The following is a 19,369-nucleotide window of genomic DNA, read 5'->3' as shown; positions in this document are numbered from 1 at the left end:
CCCTCCTATCAGGCTGAAGAACAGGAGATGGAGCAGGTGAGCGGGTGCAGGTGCAGAGAATTCCCCGGCATGGAGTGTCGCGTTCGGGCTATCTCAGGCTGGTAGCCTCTCTTAGTAAGTAAGAGACACCATCTTCCCAAGAGGGAAAGATACTGCTTAGAGGACTTAAGGGAGCGGTAAATCTTTGAGGTACCTGTTGCTGCAGTTGGGAGATGGGGAAGTTAGGGGAAAGTCACCAAGCATGAGGAAGGGTGGGGAGGAAGTTAGCTCACACACACACAAAGGATAAGATGGGGTGTGGAAGGAAAGAACAGAAATAATAGGGCCTGCTGAAGGAGAGTGCTGGGAACGACAGAAATAGAACTTTGCGTCTTAACTCATGCTAGTTCTGACAGTATTGATTTAAAAAGCAGGTGCAATCAAAACATCCACCTTGAAAACGGAGGCACAGTCACAGACGTAAGGGATCTCCCTCACCACTGGGTGCAATGAGCATTCTCTCTGTGGCTGCTCCCAGCAAGGCTGGAACTGCTCCAAATCAGTGAGTAGCGAGCAGAAAACTTGTCTCCAGTCCCCTTCAGAACACGGAAGTATGAAGGCTCCCCGATACAGCGAACAAATTGCTAAAAATGATGGGTCTGGGATGCCTCGGATCAAAGGCCTTTCAGAAAGGTTATTTATACCTTTCTTTAGATTTATGCCTTTATGCTTTTTCACCTCTTTAAGAACATCCTTCCCAAATTCTAGCATCTCTAGAACAAATACATAAAGCCACAACGAGATTGAATAGGTAAAATTCTCCTTCTATTATGTCACAAGGTTTGACACGCATATAAATTCTTGAAAATGCCATGCCTGCCAAGGTTCTTAAATACAGGAATAAAAATAAAAAATATCTAGCATAAGATTCTCTGTTTTGGAGCAAATGGATGAATGCTTAAACCATATTATACATATTGGAGGAACCCTCCTGAAAGTTTAAACACACTGAATTGCAAATGTACCCTGTGCGGCTCTTAGGACAAAGGCTGAAAACAGAGCTAGAATGTCACTTATGTCCCCAGATGGGCCATTCCCAGGACACACTGGAGCCGTGAGAGTCACTGCCCAACCAGAAAGGCTAATGAACCAATCGCATTCTCAAAGATAGTTCCTAAGGTACCAGTAGAACCAGCCAAAATAATTTCCTTTCATCAGAAAATCACAGTGCTAGGTGTGTAGATTTACTTTTTTTTGAGAGAGAGTATATCATTCTGTTGCTTAGGCTAGAGTGCTGTGGCATCAGCTTAGCTCACAGCAACCTCAAACTCTTGGGTTCAAACGATCCTTCTGCCTCAGCCTCCCAAGTAGCTGGAACTACAGGCATCTGCCACAGTGTCCATCTCATTTTTCTATTTCTTAGACCAGCTCAGGCTGGTCTCGAACTCCTGAGCTCAAACAATCCTCCCACCTCGGCCTCTTAGAGCAGTAGGATTGCGGATGTGAGACACCGGGTCAGGCTGGGTGTGTGATTTAGAGGTAAAAATGAATCCATTTCAGACAGAGAGGCACTGACAGGTCAAACACAAACACATCTGGGTAAATTAAGACAACAGCTGTAGTGGATGTCATTTATCAACAGGTTATTATGAGCCCGGCACCAGCACCAGATGCTTTTTTATATACTAGCTAATTTAATTCTCATAGCCCTCAGGGATGTTATTATTATCCCCATTTTACTGAAAAGGTCAATAAAGCTCAGGGAAAGTGAGGAACCCGTCTAAGGGAGCATTTATAGGTCTAGTATTTATAGGTCTAGAATTTTGGCACAAATGTGCTCCTGCTCCTAAACGCTATGCTGATTACTCTGCTAATTATCACTAAAGCATAATGTGTCCAAACTCCCATAGGTTAAGGAGTTTCTGCCTTCCTGCCAAGCATTTTGGTGTGCTTTAAGGAAAGGGAGAAGATAAAATTCTCTGCCAGGAATCTTGATGGCCACGTGCGGAACAGAGTCACTGGCTTTCACGCAGTCAGCATGAGCTCAAGTGGCATTCACTTTGAGAAGGTATAAAATGAAAGCAGAGTCTGGGTGACACCAAGGGCACTTTTCATTTCCCTCTGGGTCATGCCAGAGCAGACACAAGGCAGCCTGATTCACATCCTCCCCAAAGGCTTCCACGCTCACTATGACCATGAATACAGTGCTTCACCTGGACGGCAAAAGATCTTCTGAAATCTTCAGCTTCCTTAACAAGGACAACTTTTCAGGTGGCAGAAATGAAAGCTAAAATAATTTACATTTACTTTAGATAAACTGCCAAAATATACTTCTTAATGCTTACATTAAATTAACATAGCCAAGCACACCTACCTTTCCTTATAATTTGGAATAATTGTAAAGCAGAAGGACCTAATTGTACCTAATAATTGTAAAGCAGAAGTCAAAAAGCCTCAATGAGCGTAAAATCTTAAATTATACTTCACTGAATTGGAGTAAGCACTTCAAAAATCACCTTGTAAAAATGTCCAAGTTGGAAACTGGGGCAGCTCGTGTTAATTTAAAAATTTCTGGATGGAAGTGGAAGACATTATTCTTAGTAAAGCATCACAAGAATGGAGAAGCATGAATCCTATGTACTCAATTTTGATATGAGGACAATTAATGACAATTATGATTATGGGGGGGAAGCAGAAAGAGGGACGGAGGGAGGGGGTGGGGCCTTGGTGTGTGTCACACTTTATGGGGGCAAGACATGATTGCAAGAGGGACTTTACCTAACAATTGCAATCAGTGTAACCTGGCTTATTGTACCCTCAATGAATCCGCAACGATAAAAAAAAAAAAAAATTGTACATGCTCCGATGCTCAGTTTTAAGAATGCATTTTCTTTTTTTTGGCCGGGGCTGGGCTTGAACCCGCCACCTCCGGCATATGGGACCGGCGCCCTACACATTGAGCCACAGGCGCCGCCCTAAGAATGCATTTTCCTTTTAAAAGGCTTTGTTAAGCCTAATCTGTGAGTGTGAAAATAAAAATATGGGTTTATCAATGATGAATGAATTCAGCTTTCCTGACTTCAAACAAGCACTGGGAAATTCTATCACATTTAGAGTTTCTCTCTGAAGAATCCAAAGAGGAAAAAAAAATTCCTGACACATGAGTGCCCTGGCTAAACAAAACAAAGCCTCACGAAATAGTTCTGTTACCAGTTCCTTAACACACTGACTGCTACACTAAAATAAAATTTTTGTTTTCCTTTGGACCATGATGTTTTATTACAACTGCCCAGGGGCCACCCATCGTGTAACATGTTTGCTACAGCATGGCAGTGTGAGATGCCTGCACTCCATGCAGCCCCCAAGGTAATATATGCTTCACCAGGCACAGGGCTCAAAACCAGCATGAGTTAAATACAACTCACACGGCAGTTAATGTGTTAAGGATGTCTCTAAACACATATAGGCAGCACAGACTAAGCTCTGGGTTTAATCGTTTGTAGGTTTGTGAGCAAGAGAGAGGGAAATGGGAGGAGAATACACATTGGATTTCAACAAACTGAAAGCTTGCAACCCCAGCTAAGCAGGGCTGAGCAGACGCTGCCGAGTCCATAGTGACCTGCGCCACCAGAAGAAAGAGGTCGAGTATGGAGGCCCCCAAGGTCTGAGATGAATTTTGTACTGTGGTTATGTAACTGGACTGATGACCAGTAATGAGAATGTTGAATTCTTAAATACTGCTAAGGAGGTAGACTTTTAAGTGTTCTCACCATATTAAAAATAAGCATAGGAAGTAATCCATACATTAATTAGCCATTTCTACAATGCACTCATATGTCAAAACATATTGTACATGATACATATATAGTTTTTATTTGTCAATTAAAACAAATAAAAATTATTTATTTATTTATTTAGTTATTTTTTTTTTTTTTTTACTGTTTTTGGATGGGGCCGTGCCTGAACCCACCACCTCTGGTATATGGGGCTGGCGCCCTATTCCTTTGAGCCACAGGCGCCATCCTAAAAACATTTTTTTATAAAAAGGCCAAACAGCTCTTAGTGGCAGAGTTTAATCCATGAGTGAAATTCATTATTCTTGGGGTCACTCTGTCTTAGCAGATGTCAGTAGGACCAATCACATGAGCCTTTTCATACCATTGAGTGTTTTATATCCCTCTCTTTTCTACAGCCAAGCTCTCAAAACCACCTCCTCTCTTTGGGTTGCAATTTCTTGCTCTCTCTTCTCTCTCTTTTTCTTTTAGAGAGAGTCTCATTCTTTTGCCCTGGGTAGAGTGCCATAGTGTCATAGCTCACAGCAACCTCAAACTCTTGGACTGCAGTGATCCTCTTGCCTCAGCCTCCCAAGTAGTTGGGACTACAGGTGGCCGACACCACACTCACCTAAGTTTTTTTTTCTATTTTTAGTAGAGATGGGGGTCTCACTCTTACTCAGATTGGTCTCAAACTCCTGCCTGGGCCTCCCAGAGTTGGGTTGCAATTTCATTGTGCTGCATACCTAGGAATATGATTTATGGTATCTTCCTTGTCTATACTAGGAAATGATTTCTTCCCCAACTTATTTCAGATTTCTGATTTCATTGCATTGCTTTCCTATAGAAATTGCATATAAAAACTGATTTGCATAACCTCTTCCCTATTTCCAGTAATATAGCAGGAGTTTTGTTGATATCGTTGTTATTTATTTATTTTAATTGAGGAAAAGATATAATAATAATGCAAAGAAAGTAGCATTCACCTTGTCAAATAAGAGTATGTCTATTATAGAATGCTTTGACTCTGAGGTTTAGTATGGAGTCATCGGTTAACTTCTTCTTATTTTATTTATTTATTTATTTGTTTTTATTTTTTTGGACAGGAATGCTTCCCTTCTCTGCATGTTCTTAAGGATTCTGTTAAAGATACCCCTGTGTTTCTCAAAATCCAGCATAGCCTGAATTCTCTGAATTTCCATTCACTGAGTGTGGTCCTTGTCCTGTTATAAGAGGTTTGGTTTAGAATCTACTTTTCTTAGTGTGGTATTAGTTTTCATTTAATGTAACTTATTAAAGTTAAGAGTTTCTAAGTTAAATTTTATAACTTTTCTATTTTTATTAGGGACAGGGTCTTGGTCTTACTTGGGCTGGTTTTGAACTCCTGAGCTCAGGCTATCCACCTGCCTTGGCCTCCCAGAATGCTAGGATTACAGGTGTGAGCCACCTTGCCCGGCCACTATTGCCGAATATTTTAAAATGGCACTTATCACCATGTGGATTTCATTCTGAAAAATGTAGTCTTTACATTTTCATATCGCTGACACTAAGATGCATCTTATGACTGCTATAGACCAGGTGGTAAGTTGTGACAGAGAAGCAACTGGTGGTTTTAGTTGTTATTCTTGGTTGTATGACAAGGTTCTCACAGTTTCTCAATATTCACTCATCAAATCATTTAAGGACCCTTTATGGAAGAAATGCAAGACCTGATTGCCATCTGAATATCTTCCTTTGACAATTTCTGATTTGAAACTCTGTTTTCAAAGCTTAAAAACAAGCTGGAATGGAATTCAGATTAGAAGAGACAAGAGCGGAGCATTCTGCTTCTTAAAGTTCCATAGTACCACTGACCCTCTTGATGGTACGGAGAAGATGGTAAGGGGAAAGCACAGGCATTAATGACTGATGCAAAAAGTGAGTCATAAAAATTGGACTCTGTAGATATTTTAGGAATTTTCTGATCAGTTTGGTTTGCTTATTACGTTTCACTTGGTCTTTTCTACCAAACTGTGTAGTCTTTGCAGTTAGGAGAGGGCTCATGCCTTAGTCAACCTTGTATCTTTAATGCCCAGCTTGTTGGCACGTGAAAGATGACCAAGGAATGGTTGGAGAAATAATGAATGAGCCTTAGAAGAAAAGATGGTAAGACTTGGGAGTACGAGTCTGCTCAACAATGATTGCATTTTTGCTCACCCCTACATCTGCTTGTTTTTCAGTGAGCCAGAAGCTATTCTGAGCCTGATTCTGCTTACCACAGACTGTCCCATCTCCAGGCATCCATTGTCGTCACTAGAAGAAACTAGTGACTTTTGATTCTGTGGAATCAAAACCTAAGCGTATACTTTAATGAAATATTTTGAATCCCTGTAGCATAGTATACGTAAGTCAGTTAATAATAATACTATTTGAATATATTTATTAATTTCCTACCCAGGCTTGATAATCAGTACATTTTATGTATCTTACCACTTACTTCACACAGCAATACTAATTGCATTAATGCGCACAGCTATGATTTAATAAAAAATAAAATAAAATGAGGAAAGAAAAGATGGTGAGACCAACTGGGGAAAAGAAAGGCTAAAGGGAACATGTTATGGATAAGATTTAAAGTGGACCTTGGAGGATGGAAAGAAGTGTGCAAAGAAAGGGAGGAAGGATGTTTCAAGCACAGAGAAAAGCAGGTTGTATGTGGGCAATCACAATGAGCTTTCAGATACTTGAGAAGTCAATTATTGTAAATAGTAAGAAGGAGACTAAAAAAGAAGGTTTCAAGCTCCAAATGGTTTCAAATACCTCTTTTTTTTTTTTTTCAAGAAACGTAGACTTGACATCTAGGTCACTGATTCTAAATATTTTATGACTTTTATTTAAATCATCATTTTATTAAAGACTTATCAGCCAACCATGAACAAATAAAAACATGTTGTTTTTTTTTTTTTTCCAAAAGGAACTTTGCATTTTCTGACTGTACATATTTTATTTTTAATTTAGGCTACAAGAGCACTAAATATTATATTGTAGAAAGTATATTGAATTGCTATGGTTTAGAAGGACAAACAAATGATTCTTCATGATTCTAAATTTCCAAGGATTAAAAATACAATGGTATTATTGAGAAATAATATTTCACTCCTGACTACACAACCGGAAATCAGAGTTTTGTAATGTGAAATGTCAATAATATTTCACCATCACTATTATAAGTTTTGGTGAGAAGTAGAGCATCAAAGACATTCTCAGAGAAGATGAGCAGATAGGACAGGAATCAAGAGAACTGTCAGGATTTCTCCCAATAAGCCAAATACTGCAGCTGGTGGAGCATCCCACTTTAAGGTGGATTGGAAGAACACAAAGCAAAAGGTTCCAACAACAATCCTACATCTTATTTAGCTTGTTTATGAGGCTTGCCAATTAGGATCATCATGTATTAGGCAATGAGGAGCCATTTAACATATACGCTATTTTAGCTATGATACTTTTTGGTTGTTGTTGTTGTTGTTTTGAGACAGAGTCACCTGGGTAGAGTGATGTGGCATCACAGCTAACAACAACCTCAAACTCTTGGGCTCAAGCAATTCTCTTGCTTCAACCTCCCAAGTCACTGGTACTATCGGCGCCCACCACAACGCCCAGCTACTTTTAGAGATGCCGTCTTGCTGTTGCTCAGGCTGGTCTTGAACTTGTGAGCGCAGGCGATCCACCTGCCTTAGCCTCCTAGAGTGCTAGGATTACAGGCATGAGCCACCATGCCTGGCCTGATAAAGCAGTTTTTAAACTAACTCCAGCCAAGGCTCCTATAAAGGGTATATGGCACACCTTCTGGGTACGGGACACAACTACACAGGGATTCTTCCTAACAAATGCAAACATTGTAACCCAATTGTACCCTCACGTTAATCTGCAAAAAAAAAAAAAAAAAACAAAAAACAAAAACAGACTCTGTAAGGGTTGATAAATTGTAAAAACAAGAATTAAAAGTTGTATGAAGGCAGCGAAAAGCCTCAATATCTATGAAGTAAATTGATTTCTAGAAGTAAAAATTTATAAAGTACTTTCTACAAATTTCAAATGGCTGAAATCATAAAAAGTATAGTCCATGGTCATAGTGAAAATAACAAAAGGAGAAAAAGGAAGAATTCTCATATTTTGGGAAATTAAGGATTATATTCCTAAACAGTCCATGGTTCAAATTTCAGCAGAGATCAGAAATGTTTTACTGAAAAGTAATTTAGAAACTTTTGTCATATTAAAAACATGAGAGATGGGCGGCGCCTGTGGCTCAAAGGAGTGGGGTGCCAGCTCCAAATGCTGGAGGTGGTGGGTTCAAACCTGGCCCTAGCCAAAAAAAACTGCAGAAAAAATAAAAAAAGAAAAGAAAAAAAAAAAAACATGAGAGATGTAGTTAAAGCAGTATTGAGGGGCAATACTTAACTTTCCCATTGTCATGAAGTGAAAGATTCAAAATTGTCGATTTGCCCCAAGTTTACCTATAGAATCAGTGCAATTCTAATAATAATTTCCACAGTTTTGTGACAAAATGATTCCATAATCTATTCCAAAATCTGAAGGGCTGAGAATAAGTAAGGCAGTTTTAAAAGCTAAAAACAAAGATGAAAAGGTTATACCACCTAGAACACATATTATAAAGCCAAAGTAAGCATTTCGGTATTAGTCCTAGTATAGAGAAGATGACCATGGAACTGTAATGCAGAATTCAGAAACACACTCAAATAAACACATAGATAGCAAATTTTTAACAAGTATGACTCTGAAATGTAGTAAAAGAAAATTTCTTTTTCAATAAGTGGCCTTCCGTATAAATAAAAATTAACCTTTCCCCCTACTTCACATAATAAAGAAAAATTAATTCAAGACCGACATAAACTTAAATCTGAAAAGAAAAATAATATAGTATCTAGAAAGAACATAAGAATATCTTCTTGGCCTAGTCATGACAAATAATTTCATACAGAATACAATAAGCACCTATAATAAAAATATAATTAATAAAATCCAATTTATTGGATTTATATTTATTTATTAATTAATAGTTCTATTAGGGGCGGAGCAAGATGGCAGCCGAGTAACAGCTTCCTTGCATCTGGGCACCGTGAGTCTGGGGAGATAGGACTCCAGGCATCTCTGGCTGGTGGGAACTGCCTATCACCACTCCTATGAGGATACAGGGAGTCAGCGAGAGACTTCTGGACCCCAAGAGGAGGACTAAAACAGTGGAAAACCGGCAAGTGGTCGCGTGTGTTCAACCCGTCTAAACCCGCCCACAACTGTAAGTTCAGTAGCAGCGAGACTGCAAACCAGAAAGGCCTTACCTGTGAACTCTTTTGATGTCCTTGGACTTGGCACTGAGTTGAACTGCCTTGGGGAAGGCCTGAGTGGGAGTGCGGAGAACTTTGGCCGTTGTCTAGGGCCCCAGTCTGAGCCGCTGAGCCAGACGGAGCTAATAGTGTTTGGCGGTGGGTCACACGGATCCATTGTCAGTGATCTGCCCCGGCAAGCTCCGCCCTCAGGGTAGCAGAGCTAGAAACGGGTGGGAGCTGGTAACCCAGCAACCAAGTAGCCTAAGGGTGGGGTCTGAGCCGCCTTGCAGCCCTAACCCTCAGGGGCAGAGTGAGACCGGTTTTGGCACACTGAGTAAGTGGATAGCCACTTCAGCAGTGATTCCAGCGAGAAAGCTGGGAAAGCTTCTGCTCAGCAAGTTTACAAGTTCAAAGTGCCTTTTAAGTGGGCTGAAGAGAGATTTAGGGTGTCTACCTGCTGGGGTTTGAGAAATCAGCAGCCTCCAGTCGTATCAGAACTGTGACTAACATCTCATACCCCAAAAGACCACGTGTTGCCCAGACAATATTCAACAACATATACAAACTGCTTTGTTTTTGGTTGTGTATTTTTTTTTCTTTTTTTTTTGTTTGGTTGGGTTTTTTTGTTTGTTTATTTTGACGTTGTTGATGTTCTTTTGTTTCTTAATTTCAATCTTTTCCATACAGATCCCTTTTTCTTTCTCAATTTTTCTAGTTTAATTATAATTTCCCATTGCTGCCTTTTTTAATAACTACAACTTCATTTTTGCTAGTGTTTCTACCGCTATCACTTGGTTTTTCACCCAATTTTATCGCCATAAAGTTTTCTGTTTGCTTGTTTTAGTTTGATTTATAGCATTTTTGTCTTTCCTCTCTACTTGGTGGAGGTGGGGTACTGTGTCTGACCAGGTTAGCAAAGAGCTGCTGACCTCAAGGGAACCACCCAACTGGGCACCCAACCCCCAGAAGGTGGGGTTTTTTAAGGTTGTGTCAAAGTACCCTACTGTACACCTATATTGCCCTGTCTCCCTCTTTCTGTGCCTCTCTTCTTTTTGTCAATATTCCTTATCCCTACCCCCTCTCCTTTCTCTATCTTTCTTTTTTTTCTTATCACTCGGTCCTCCTTTCTTTCATCCCTTTTTTGCTCTTCAACCTTCTCACCTTTCTGGTCCTGTAACCCTTAGTCCACAGGCACAAGAACTTAAAGAGCAAGAGGAAGTGAAAGGAAAATTAGGGCAAGGAAACAGATAAAAGAAATCACTCATGAGGAAGAATCAGCAGAAAACTCCAGGCAACATGAAGCACCAGTCCAGAACAACCCCGCCAAGGGACCATGAGGTAGCTACTGCAGAGGATTCCACCTATACAGAAATGTTAGGAATGACAGAAAGGGAATTTAGAATACACATGTTGAAAACAATGAAAGAAATGATGGAAACAATGAAGGAAACTGCTAATAAAGTGGAAAATAACCAAAAGGAAATCCAAAAACAGAATCAAATCAGAGATGAACGATATGAAGAATATAAAAAGGATATAGCAGAGCTGAAGGAAATGAAACAGTCAATCAGGGAACTTAAAGATGCAATGGAAAGTATCAGCAACAGGTTAGACCATGCAGAAGAAAGAATTTCAGAGGTAGAAGACAAAGTTTTTGAGATAACTCAGATAGTAAAAGAGGCAGAAAAGAAGAGAGAGAAAGCAGAACGTTCACTGTCAGAATTATGGGACTTTATGAAACGTTCCAACATACGAGTTATAGGAATTCCAGAAGGGGAAGAAGAATGCCCCAGAGGAATGGAAGCCATACTAGAGAATATTATAAAAGAAAATTTCCCAAACATCACCAAAGATTCTGACACACTGCTTTCAGAGGGCTATCGGACCCCAGGTCGCCTCAACTCTAACCGAGCTTCTCCAAGACACATTGTGATGAACCTGTCCAAAGTCAAGACAAAAGAAAAGATTCTGCAAGCTGCCAGGAGTAAGCGCCAGTTGACCTACAGGGGCAAATCCATCAGAGTGACCTCAGACTTCTCTAATGAAACTTTCCAAGCAAGAAGACAATGGTCATCTACCTTTAATCTACTTAAACAGAACAATTTTCAGCCCAGAATTCTGTACCCTGCTAAGCTAAGCTTCAAAATTGATGGAGAAATCAAATCATTTACGGATATACAAACATTGAGGAAATTCACCACAACAAGACCAGCTCTACAGGGAATACTTCAACCTGTTCTGCACACTGACCACCACAATGGATCAGCAGCAAAGTAAGAACTCAGAAATCAAAGGACAGAACCTAACCTCCACACTGATGCAAAAGATAAAACTAAGCAATGGACTCTCACAAAATAAGACGAATAGAATACTACCACACTTATCAATTATCTCCATAAATGTTAATGGCTTGAATTCCCCACTGAAGAGACATAGATTGGCTGACTGGATTAAAAAACACAAGCCATCCATTTGCTGTCTGCAAGAAACACACCTGGCTTCAAAAGACAAATTAAAGCTCCGAGTCAAGGGTTGGAAGACAATTTTTCAGGCAAATGGAATTCAGAAGAAAAGAGGAGTTGCAATCTTATTTTCAGATACATGTGGATTTAAAGCAACTAAAGTCAAAAAAGACAAAGATGGTCACTTTATATTGGTCAAGGGAAAACTACAATAAGAAGACATTTCAATTCTAAATATCTATGCACCAAATTTAAATGCTCCCAGATTCTTGAAACAGACCTTACTCAGTCTGAGCAATATGATATCTGATAATACCATCATAACAGGGGACTTTAACACACCTCTTACAGAGCTGGACAGATCCTCTAAACAGAAATTAAACAAAGATATAAGAGATTTAAATGAGACCCTAGAACAATTATGCTTGATAGACGCATATAGAACACTCCACCCCAAAGATAAAGAATATACATTCTTCTCATCACCCCATGGAACATTCTCCAAAATTGATCATATCCTGGGACACAAAACAAATATCAACAGAATCAAAAGAATTGAAATTTTACCTTGTATCTTTTCAGACCATAAGGCACTAAAGGTGGAACTCAACTCTAACAAAAATGCTCGACCCCATCCAAAGGCATGGAAATTAAACAATCTTCTGTTGAATAACAGATGGGTGCAGGAAGAAATCAAACAGGAAATCACTAACTTCCTTAAGCATAACAACAATGAAGACACAAGCTACCAAAACCTGTGGGATACTGCAAAAGCAGTTTTGAGAGGAAAATTCATCGTTTTAGATGCCTACATTCGAAAAACAGACAGAGAGCACATCAACAATCTCACAAGAGACCTTATGGAATTGGAAAAAGAAGAACAATCTAAGCCTAAACTCAGTAGAAGAAAAGAAATCTCCAAAATCAAATCAGAGATCAATGAAATTGAAAACAAAAGAATCATTCAGAAAATTAATGAAACAAGGAGTTGGTTTTTTGAAAAAATAAATAAAATAGATAAACCATTGGCCAGACTAACTAGAAATAGAAAAGTAAAATCTCTAGTAACCTCAATCAGAAATGATAAAGGGGAAATAACAACTGATCCCACAGAGATACAAGAGATCATCTCTGAATACTACCAGAAACTGTATGCCCAGAAATTTGACAATGTGAAGGAAATGGATCAATATTTGGAATCACACCCTCTCCCTAGACTTGGCCAGGAAGAAATAGACCTCCTGAACAGACCAATTTCAAGCACTGAGATCAAAGAAACAATAAAAAAGCTTCCAACTAAAAAATGCCCTGGTCCAGATGGCTTCACTCCAGAATTCTATCAAACCTTCAAGGAAGAGCTTATTCCTGTACTGCAGAAATTATTCCACAAAATTGAGGAAGAAGGAATCTTCCCCAACACATTCTATGAAGCAAACATCACCCTGATACCAAAACCAGGAAAAGACCCAAACAAAAAGGAGAATTTCAGACCAATCTCACTCATGAATATAGATGGAAAAATTCTCAACAAAATCCTAGCCAATAGATTACAGCTTATCATCAAAAAAGTCATTCATCATGATCAAGCAGGCTTCATCCCAGGGATGCAAGGCTGGTTCAACATACGCAAGTCCATAAACGTTATCCACCATATTAACAGAGGCAAAAATAAAGATCACATGATCCTCTCAATAGATGCAGAAAAAGCATTTGATAAAATCCAGCATCCTTTTCTAATTAGAACACTGAGGAGTATAGGCATAGGTGGCACATTTCTAAAACTGATTGAAGCTATCTATGACAAACCCACAGCCAATATTTTACTGAATGGAGTAAAACTGAAAGCTTTTCCTCTTAGAACTGGAACCAGACAAGGTTGTCCTCTGTCACCTTTACTATTCAACATAGTGCTGGAAGTTCTAGCCAATACAATTAGGCAAGACAAGGAAATAAAGGGAATCCAAATGGGAGCAGAGGAGGTCAAACTCTCCCTCTTTGCTGACGACATGATCTTATACTTAGAGAACCCCAAAGACTCAACCACAAGACTCCTAGAAGTCATCAAAAAATACAGTAATGTTTCAGGATATAAAATCAATGTCCACAAGTCAGTAGCCTTTGTATACACCAATAACAGTCAAGATGAGAAGCTAATTAAGGACACAACTCCCTTCACCATAGTTTCAAAGAAAATGAAATACCTAGGAATATACCTAACGAAGGAGGTGAAGGACCTCTATAGAGAAAACTATGAACTCCTCAGAAAGGAAATAGCAGAGGATATTAACAAATGGAAGAACATACCATGCTCATGGATGGGAAGAATCAACATTGTTAAAATGTCTATACTTCCCAAAGCAATCTACCTATTCAATGCCATTCCTATCAAAGTACCTACATCGTACTTTCAAGATTTGGAAAAAATGATTCTGCGTTTTGTATGGAACCGGAAAAAACCCCGTATAGCTAAGGCAGTTCTTAGTAACAAAAATAAAGCTGGGGGCATCAGCATACCAGATTTTAGTCTGTACTACAAAGCCATAGTGCTCAAGACAGCATGGTACTGGCACAAAAACAGAGACATAGACACTTGGAATCGAATTGAACACCAAGAAATGAAACTAACATCTTACAACCACCTAATCTTCGATAAACCAAACAAGAACTTACCTTGGGGGAAAGACTCCCTATTCAATAAATGGTGTTGGGAGAATTGGATGTCTGCGTGTAAAAGACTGAAACTGGACCCACACCTTTCCCCACTCACAAAAATTGATTCAAGATGGATAAAGGACTTAAATTTAAGGCACGAAACAATAAAAATCCTCAAAGAAAGCATAGGAAAAACACTGGAAGATATTGGCCTGGGGGAAGACTTCATGAAGAAGACTGCCATGGCAATTGCAACAACAACAAAAATAAACAAATGGGACTTCATTAAACTGAAAAGCTTCTGTACAGCTAAGGTGACGATAACCAAAGCAAAGAGACAACCCACACAATGGGAAAGGATATTTGCATATTTTCAATCAGACAAAAGCTTGATAACCAGGATCTATAGAGAACTCAAATTAATCCACATGAAAAAAGCCAACAATCCCTTATATCAATGGGCAAGAGACATGAATAGAACTTTCTCTAAAGACGACAGACGAATGGCTAACAAACACATGAAAAAATGTTCATCATCTCTATATATTAGAGAAATGCAAAGCAAAACATCCCTGAGATATCATCTAACCCCAGAGAGAATGGCCCACATCACAAAATCTCAAAACTGCAGATGCTGGCGTGGATGTGGAGAGAAGGGAACACTTTTACACTGCTGGTGGGACTGCAAACTAGTACAACCTTTCTGGAAGGAAGTATGGAGAAACCTCAAAGCACTCAACCTAGACCTCCCATTCGATCCTGCAATCCCATTACTGGGCATCTACCCAGAAGGAAAGAAATCCTTTTATCATAAGGACACTTGTACTAGACTGTTTATTGCAGCTCAATTTACAATCGCCAAAATGTGGAAACAGCCTAAATGCCCACCAACCCAGGAATGGATTAACAAGCTGTGGTATATGTATACCATGGAATACTATTCAGCCATTAAAAAAAATGGAGACTTTACATCCTTCGTATTAACCTGGATGGAAGTGGAAGACATTATTCTTAGTAAAGCATCACAAGAATGGAGAAGCATGAATCCTATGTACTCAATCTTGATATGAGGACAATTAATGACAAGGTTATGGGGGGGGGGAAGCAGAAAGAGAGAGGGAGGGAGTGGGGTGGGGCCTTAGTGTGTGTCACACTTTATGGGGGCAAGACATGATTGCAAGAGGGACTTTACCTAACAATTGCAATCAGTGTAACTGGCTTATTGTACCCTCAATGAATCCCCAACAATAAAAAAAAAAAGAAAAAAAAAATAGTTCTATTAATTTTTAGTTTAATAGTTATAGTTAATCTATAACTATTTTTATTTATTAATAGTTCTTATTAAAGAACTATTTATCCAAAGACGTTATTAGAAGAGTCAAAAGAGAGGCCTCACATGAAAGAAGGTATTTGAAATACCCGTATCCAACAAAGGATTCAGATCCAGCCTGATAATAAGAATGGGCCAATGAAACCAAACCAACAAACAGAAAGAACAAAAATAAAATAACAAACAGGCAGAGAACTTACAAAGGCATCTCATCCAAGAAGATACAGAAATGATAAATAAGCATATGAGAAAATGCTCAGTATCATTGGCCATCAGAGAAATGAAAATTAAAGTGACATCATGACACAGAATGGCTAAATAAAAAAGAGTACCAATTTTTATAAAAACATGGAGCAAAGGAGACATTTACCTATTATTTGTGGTCATGTAAATTGGCACCACCACTTGGAAGACTGATTGGCAATTTCTCTGAAGATGAACATAGCTATGATATAGCCTATGAGGTAACCAATCCCAATCTAGGCAAGTAGTCTACAGGGCCCCAAAAAGACAAGTACAAGAATGCTCATAACAGCATTATATAATAGCTCATAACTGGGAAAAACTCAAATATCTATCAGCAGAATAGATCAACTGCACTGTATTCATGTGATGGAATCCTACCCAGTAAAATAACCCAGTGCTGTGTGCAACACATATAGGACTTATAAACATAAAACTGAGCCAAAAAATCCAGACATAAAAGATTGTATACTCTGCTCTATCTATACAGAGTTCAAAGAAAGATAAATGTAAACTCTGGTGAGAGAAGTCAAAATAGTGATTATGTCTACAAAAAGTATTGACCTCAGGGCAGGATAAGGGGAGTTTCAGAGCTGCCTGCAGTGTTCTTACCCTCAGGACTACTATCAAGGTTGATAAAATGCAAGTGAAAATGAAAACCTGTGTGAAGGCACCAAAAAGCTTCAGTATTTACAAAGCAAATTTATGTCAAGAGACCCAAATTTACAAAATAACTTTCTATAAACTTCAAACGACTGAAAACATGCAAAGCGTATTCTGTGACCCTAGTGAAAATAACAAAAACATGAGTAGAAAGATCCCCAGTTGTTTTGAAATCAAGGATTGCACTTCTAAATAGCCCATCTCGATCTGTGAAGAGATTACTTTGTGAGACTTCACCCAGTTATACATTTAATCATAATGCCTTGTATTGCATTTTGATATTCCTTAATAAAATAGTCTGCATAACCTTCGGAGACGCTAATGCAAACACAGAGGTAGGTGGGGTGTCAGTTGCCGATAATCACAGGGAAAGATATCTTTGGTCGCCACGTGGAGATCAGACGTGTGAGCAGGAAAGTGCAAGGAAGGAGCAAAGGATTAAAGAGCTGGAATGGGGCAGCCGCATCCAGGGGAGAAATGCAGGGGCACGTTCTACACAATGGCTCAGCAGATATGAAGAATGGGGCCACCCAGTTTGGTTTCTAACATGAGTGACCCAGCACATGGAACTTTAGATGAATGAATAGTTATTACTGGTGTCGGAAGGGAAAGAGAGGAAGCGACTGGCTGTGTTAAAACGCTGCATTTGAGATGTGTGTTGGGAGATACAGGTGGGGATGGTTAGTAAGTGAAATTAGGAAAACCAATCGATAAGACTGTTTTCCAATTTACAGAAATCCTCGTGTTAAACTAAATCACTCCCTGGGTCCAAGGACTTCTTGGTGGTTGGGTTTCAAAAGTAAACCCACCGTCAAGCCACAGTTTGAGGCTTGGATGGTTTATCTTCGTGACTTCTGAGTCAAGGAGAACAGAGGCCCAGAGTGGAAATGACTGGGAATGTCACTGCCCACGAGGGGTCGTGTGGCTTCTGGCTAGGCACCTCACTTCTCCAGCCTGCGCTGCCTTCACTGTATATGCCCTGCCCCACAACTATACTAAATCTTTACCATTTATTTATTGGAAGCTTCATTTTTATTCTTTTTCACAATATATATGATTAGCTCCTACATTATATTTCTGGACAAAGCTTGCTGGAATTTTTCTAAAAGACTAGAATATCTTCCTTAAAAAAAAAAAAAAAAGATAACCCTTAGGCAAGTTAGATTCAAACTTTTATAGATTTAAGATAGTTTCACAAAATATCATTTCTAAAATGCATTGAGTCATTTAATATGTCTCTACCAAAGATGAGAGTAGAGAAATACTTAACTGTATTTTAAAGATTTATATATGTTGTACTTAAAACACACGTAGGTGCATTACTAAAAGGCAGATGGGTTTACTCTAAGTACACAGGAAATATCTATGACAAATGACCTATTTATTGCTATTATTCAGCTGTTTATTGCTCTACTATTATAAAGGAAAATCATTCTTTTTTAATTTGGATAAGAACTCCTCTATCAACAGAGCCTAAGTTGCCATGTATATACCATATCCTTGAAAATGCAAACTTTTTTTTCCTGTGACTATAATAAAGCTTTGATTCATAATTCACAATAGAAATGTAAAGTGGGCCTTTGTCTACAAATCTGTTAATATCTACTCCCTGTTTAGGGCGGCCAAATATTTAGCAGCACTCAAGAAAGTCTGGTGCATATGCCCTTATGCCCTCATTTTTAAACTCTGGTTGAGTTTACAAGACTAGCCTGGGGATAGGAAGGAAGAGATCTGGGGACATGTGGCCAGGAAATAAAAACTCTCAGGTTCCCTCACTCTCTTCTTAACCCAACTGCTTTTTATTTGTCCCAAATAATCAAACCCAAAGAGGATGCCAATAAACTCCATGACAAAAATCATCTGCAAATAGGGACGCCCTCAGTCAGCCAAAAGTCATCCATTCCTAAAAAATGTGTTGGCTAATAAATGCTCAGATTGTGGAAACCCAGTTTCACATTTTTTAAATGGGAAAGGTAATAATACATTTCTAACCCACACTGATTTTATCTGTCAATTTATTGAACTAGGCATCTGGTTTTTAAAAAAACAGCCCACACTGAAGCACTCTAGTGTAGTTTTTCAGACATGCCAATATCTTGTCAGTTTTCTTTATTTTTCTAGGCACAGCAAAAAATAATATGTTTGATGACAGGTACCGTGTGCATGGCCAACCTTACATCTGCTATATGTTTGTGACTCTCAATCTACTTTCTCACCTCCGACTTTTCTTCTTTAGGAGGAAAGGTTACTTGGGCTCATATATTTGCTTTGCAGTCTGTTCCATTTTTAGAAGTTATTTTCACTTAAAAATACGGGGAAGATGAGAAGCAAAAATTCATGGTGTGTTTAAACAGCATAAAGGTGAGATGTGATACCTTCAACACAAGACCCACTGAGGCCAACGCCTAGTCCCGTCCCTGGGACATCTGGCAGTTCCAACATTTTCTCTGATTCAAATGTGCAGATTCCTTTTAGAGGCTTACAGTTCAAATGGTAAATTCCAGGTAACGATTTTTATACATCGTTTTATACATTATTTTTATACATATCATTTTTAAAAACGATATTAAGGGTTCAGTTCAGTTAGAGAAAGTTACAGCATAATAAAGACGTCATTTAAGAATTGTTTTCACTCTTTATGAGACCGTGTTTCATAGTCTTCTAGACCTGACTACACTATTTAAAAAACACATATATATAGCGTAAAGAGATTTTCATTTGAGAGGCAAGAGAAAAACAGAGACCCAATGTTTATGCTGAGGGGAAAGTGGCTTTTTAATTACATCATTGAATTGTTCAGAGAGGGAAATGTTCTTCTTACTAGCTCATTATCATTTCCTGGCCAGTAGATTATTTTGCAACAATAGTATAAAAAAAAAAAAAATCCTAGCAGTATTGACTAATTAGTTTTCTCATGTAAAAGCTTTCATTAGGCTATTTTTT

At 38.8% G+C, this 19,369-nt stretch overlaps 1 protein-coding gene across 4 annotated transcripts in view; it reads right to left on the bottom strand.

The window, feature by feature from the left end:
* PLD5 (phospholipase D family member 5) overlaps positions 1-19,369 on the bottom strand; it is a 400,042-nt gene that overhangs the window by 158,434 nt on the left and 222,239 nt on the right. The gene's annotated exons all lie outside the window — the stretch shown is intronic.

Source organism: Nycticebus coucang, chromosome 10 (assembly GCF_027406575.1).
Source record: "Nycticebus coucang isolate mNycCou1 chromosome 10, mNycCou1.pri, whole genome shotgun sequence".
Taxonomy (NCBI): domain Eukaryota; kingdom Metazoa; phylum Chordata; class Mammalia; order Primates; family Lorisidae; genus Nycticebus; species Nycticebus coucang.
This window is presented reverse-complemented; position numbering and strand designations above follow the sequence as displayed.